This window comes from the organism of the source record quoted next, unplaced genomic scaffold, assembly GCF_019419815.1.
Source record: "Pyrus x bretschneideri cultivar Hongxiangsu unplaced genomic scaffold, Pyrus_bretschneideri_v1 Contig59, whole genome shotgun sequence".
NCBI lineage: Eukaryota > Viridiplantae > Streptophyta > Magnoliopsida > Rosales > Rosaceae > Pyrus > Pyrus x bretschneideri.
In genome coordinates, this window is record NW_025999797.1 from 2,287,943 (window position 1) to 2,293,942 (window position 6,000).

Below are 6,000 nucleotides of genomic sequence, written 5' to 3' on the forward strand. Positions count from 1 at the left end.
CTGCACCGCATGTCAAAATTGTTGAAATTTTGACGCGTTTTTGGTTCACGGGTTTGTCAGTTGTGTATCCACTCTCAACACTCTCGATACTCTCCGGGGAATATAATTAATTGCAAATGTTCATCTATTACCGTAGTAACAAAGAATGTTCTCATTGCATTACAACGTAGATTCGAATTCTATTGACTTTCTAATTTAATAAATCGATCTTTTGAAAAGAAAAAAAAAAGTGAATATAATTAAGCATATTATTATTGTCATTTCAAAAATCTCATTCTGCACTCCAAACTTTCTATATTTAAAAAGAAAAATACACTCAAAAAATGTAGAATGAGATTTTGAAATGCTATTAACATTTTTCATAATTAATTAATATTTATGTCATACAGTCTATTTTGCTTGTTTTGTTTTTGGTGGGTGAGTGGTGACTACCGCCATCTACCTGGCTACTTTTCCCACCACACACACGTAGTAGAACAACGTAAAGACAAGAAATTTCAAGGGTTTGTTTATTGCTCTCATTAATTAATGTGACTGATAGTTCCCGTGTTAATGTTAAACATATTGTTAATAATTAAACGAAACACAACTTATAACATTGGGTGTGCTCCTCCGTTACTATTTTTATCGATTCACGTGTTATGATAAGAGTAGACATTGTTCGGAGATCTCTAATTATCTATACGTATGTGTGCGGTTTGCTATACAGGCAACAACAAATACGGTTTGACTCCAGGCTTCACTTTCATTATTCTGCAAGGTAGTTTACTTGCTCTACCATAGGGAAGGGTAACTTGCTTGCTTAGTGTGAAACGCCAAGATCCATAGTATCTGCAGCCTCGTGGACTTCATTTAATCATTTTTTAAGGCCTCAATTCGAAAATCCAAGATTTGAATTGATGTCCTCCTAAATTGCATAGATTTATCCTAAAGATTTCATTTCAATTCGAGTTTGGTTATTCATCGTTTACAAGGATTCCCGCTAAGCATCCATGGCTGAATGGTTAAAGCGCCCAACTCACAATTGGTGAATTCGTAGGTTCAATTTCTACTGGATGCACGCTAATAGGACCCTCCAATAAGTCCATTGGAATTGGCTCTGTATCAATGGAATCTCATCATCTATACATAACGAATTGGTGCGGTATATACCGTATATTCATATCAATACATATGAACAGTAAAAACTAGCATTCTTATTGAGACTAAAACTCATAAGGAAGAAAATAGATTTATGGATCAAATCAAATATGCAGCATTTACAGACAAAAGTACTCGGTTATTGCAGAAAATTCAATATACTTCTAATGTCAAATCAAAATCAACTAGAACAGAAATAATACATTGAGTCAAACACTTCTTTGATGTCAAGGTAATAACTATGATTCATGTTATTATCAATTGCTTTATTGACGACGATTAGAATGTCAAAGATGAAACAATCGTGACCCTATCGCACATTGTAAGCCGTGATTTGGGTGTACAAGGGCCATTTCACTCGAGGTTCGTGGTGCGTAGCTGAAGAGATTCGCGTCGAAGGTCGAACAAGACATAACCACCAGCAACAATCACGGAATTAGTCGCTTGGCATTATCGACTCACAAGGATTTCGATTCCTTGCCAACGTGGCCTCAAAAGCTCGAACAACATAATAGTATTACACTTTCGGTATTATTAACTTGCGTGGACAACCAGATGGACGTATTAAGTACCTAAAATATAATATTAACTACAAATATTCAAGCAAATTATGATACGAGTGAATCTGTAACAATATGTAATGTACTGTAATGTAACGAGTGACAAGTCTCACGAATTGTTTTGCCTAAGAATCTATGTCATGTCATTGTGGTGTGGACCGTAAGATCACGTGCACCCCATAGTGAAATCGGACAGCTAAAATTAGGAATTGAATAAATGTGAGATGCGATTAATTTATTCATCTGGAGACTAGTCTCTGTCTTCAAGTCGTTTCCTTGTTACTCAGCTTATTGCTGCAAAAGCTGCTTGCTTTCTCCAACACTCTAGATGCTGATGCTGCTGTACGTTTAGGGTAGAGGAGGATTTTCTATTCTCTTATTTCCACCTCCTCCCATCTTCTCTGTTCACAAATTATTTTTTATCTTATTATTTTTATAAAAAAAAAGTAATATAAGATGTTGACGTAGTTTAACCGTGACCGTTCAAATCGAAGAGTATGAAAGGGTAGAGAAATTAGGAGGGTAGAAAATCTTCTTCTGGTCAGGACAATGCCCTGCTAAATTAAAGGTGATGGGCAATCCTGTGTGCACATTGCATATCCACCTGTAGACCTGCATTAGTCAATCTCATCTGTTGGGTGGGATCTTCATTAACTACTTAATCTACCGCTTGATTTCATTAATTATAGTCAAATTTAAGAGTAAAGCAGTACCACCAACTACCATGTTTCTTCGTTTGATAAATACCAACTACCGTGCTTGAAGGAAGAGCGAGAGAGAGTGGCTCTACTTTCACCCGCACAAATATCACCATCATGGAAAAACAGTAATTGACAAGTGCAATAGTTGATATTAATATTAGACACAAATACACTGTTACTGTAACGTTTTGTAAAAACAGTAATTGACAATTGCAATAGTTGATATTAATATTAGACACAAATACACTGTTACTCGTAACATTTTGTGCTAAAAATACAATGATGCATGTGACGTGTTCTAGACTCGAAGCATTTCCATTTCCTAGATGGAGTAATGTTCTTTATATGTACGGACATTATGAGATTGTTAGCAATACATCGAAGAGAGTAGGTGCTGAAATACTTATAAAAATATCTTAATTGCGTCTGAGTAAGATACGTACCAAGATGAAAGACATACAAGTTGTCGCATGTGGGGTACCACTAATTTTGTAACTTTCATTTCTTGACATCCTTCTATTTGCTATTGTTATTATGTTAAAATTAATAAAAAAAATATTTTTATTGCAAACGATATTGTATGCAAAAGGGTCGATGAAGAGTTTGTGGAGATGAATTCCATGACATAAAAGAGAGATCTTACACGTGCTTATAACTAATTGGGTTACTCTTCAAAGATTGTCAGTTGATTTTATGGTGAAATCTCAACTTCCTTTATGATATGAGAGCAATATAATACTTAGACTAACAACATCATGTGGTAATGAGACGATTACACTACAAAATTTTCTGATAACAATCACTGGTACAGGTGAATTCGGTATTCCGAAATATAATGGTTGAATTATGCAAAAGAGGTTCATTATTGGCCTAGTGACAGCCTGGTCTGGCACTATTACTACCATATTGATATTTTATATATCTGTTTTCCTCTCATACTTGTTAACCAAAAGTAAAACATATATATCCATATCAACACCAATAATTTGTCTCCACAAACTTGCAATCCTTCCAGTTGTTCCAGGTACCTTTCATTATTTAGGAACTTAATAATATATTTCCTTTTGTCCTTCTTCTTTCTATTTTTGGCATGCATGAACCATGGTTTATGTGATTCAAAAATGATAGGGGCGTTCTGAGCATATGGAAGATAGTCTGAAGTTTTAACCGTTAAATTATAAATTTTTTATATTTTTAAACAAAAAATTAACAACTAGAACACCTAGGGGGCGTTTGTTTGCCCTCACTAAGTTGGACTGGACTGGATTGGATTAGCTATTAGTCCAATATTGTGTTTGTTCCATGCTGAGACTAACTTTAATGAGACTAAAGGGGACTAGCATGGACAAAACCCTTAACTAAGAGGTCTTAGCGAGACCCCCCAATAACCATGGGACTAACTAAGACTATCCTCTCTTTCTCGTCCTCGTCATGCTCAACGACCACTCCCGACAGACTCCTCGTCATCTCCGGTCACCTAGATCAATCATTAACTTTCCGACTCCCTTTCAGATCCATTTCACAACAACTTTCATATAAAATATACCAAATTGAAGCTGGGAGTGACAAGATTACGATTTTACCTGAATAGAGGCCAAAATGTGGTCGAATGTAGCCGGAAAATGGCTTGGAAGTCTCGGCCTGTTTGGGCTTCTTCAAATCCATGACAGATTCGAGCATTCAAAGCTAAGATCTCGGTCTAGGGATGGTGATGAATTTTTTGGCGATGCTAACTTCATCCAATTTAACGAGGGTTGGCCAGAAAACACATCGGGAAACCTGCAACTCGTCGGGAAAATTGGAGCCGTGAGGTTCCATTCGAACAACACATAGCTAGAGAGGGAGGGAGGACAGAGAAATAGACACTGGAATCAATAAGGAGTTTGACCAGGAATAAGAAAGAGACATGATTTGAGAGGTTTAAGAGGAAAAAAAGAGGGAGAGGGTGGGACAATGAGAGAAGAGGAAAAGAGTGGGACGGAAATGGTAGGAAAAGATGAAGAAAAATATAAGATTATAATAAAATATTAATAATTTATATATTAAATAATATAATATTAGAATTTGTTATTATCCAGCTTCTTAGTCCAATACTGCACCAAACGTTTCACTAAGTTAGTCCAGTTTAGTCTAGTTTAAGGAAGTCCAGCTTAGTCCTTGAAGCTAATCCAGTCCGAGATAGTCCGGCGCAACAAACGCCCCCCTAAAGTATGAGATAATCCGGAGTACTGTAGAAAATCCCTATAAATCTCTCCATTTGAAGAAATTAAGTCATTGCTCATGTATATATCTCCAAACTGCAACCACATTCACGTACGGCAGCACTATAATTTATAACAGATAGATAGTCTTGTATTGATTTTGTTGGCAAAATGTACTTAAAAAGTCTTGTATTTCAAATTGATCAACTACCTAAAAATAAATGGTATTATGACATTGATTTGGAGAGTTGGATTGAGAGAGATGTTTGTGAGTGGTTGACAGTCTTGACAGCAGAAGACGAGAGAAGAGTCGTACCATGCATTATTGAATTTGGAGACTTTTTTAGGAGGATGTGATTGAGTTACCAATTACATGCAAAATCTAATGACATGTTTGTTTACGTGAGATTGTGATTGTTGTACTCTTTTGTGTTCACCAATTAGCCTCTCCTCCTCTTTTTCTCTCACGCGGAAGCCCCTTTTTTCTTTATTTTCGCTGCCGACTCCTTCCTTTGGTTGTTATCTCCTCTGTTTTCTTCTTCTCCTTGTCTTTTTTTTTTCTTCTCCTTGTCTTTTGTCTGTGTCCTGCCCTCCATAATTTTTTGTTGTCGGTTTTTGAGGTCACAGTCTCGGCAGTCCTCGCTATTTTCCCGGTGTTTCTTACTGATTTTTTTTCTATGGCTTCCCTGTTTTGTTGCCTCCCCTCTCTTCTCCTTCTCCTTGTTCCCCTTGCTTCTCTTTCTATTTCCATTTCTGCAGCCTTTTTCCCTCCACTACTACAAAATTGGCTTAATGTGTTGGAGAGTGGTGGCGGTTTTATATTATTACCGTCGGATAAAATATTTTCGACAACATCTTTAAAAAGTGTCAGATAAAAAGTACTACTGTCGACATTAGTGCACTACTTTCTGACAAGAATAATGAAGCGAGCCCTTAACTTCACCAGATTTATTTTTAAAATATTTTTAACCAAATCTTGCAGATATATCCGACATGAGTAAGTAATGTGTTAGATTATATTATATTATTTTCAAAATTTTAATACTAAACTCTGGCGGCTATATTTGACACAAATATTTTCAAATTTTTTATACTAACGCTGGCGGTTATATCCGACTCAATTATTATTTTATTTTTTAAATCTTGGCAAATTTGAGAGCAAATTTTGGTCGGGATATTTCCCACCATTCTTTACATTGAAAAGTGTGATGTCGGTTCTATCAATTCTAACCGACAGTACTACCAATTCTACATAATAAAACCCCTCTCCCTCTCCCTTGCGCCGCTGCCTTCTCCCTTCTCCAGTTTCTTCTCCTTCCCGCTGCATTCCTTCTCCTTTCCTCTTTCTTTCCTTCTCCTTTTCTTCTCCCCTTCTCCTATCCTTTTCCCCTTCTTCTT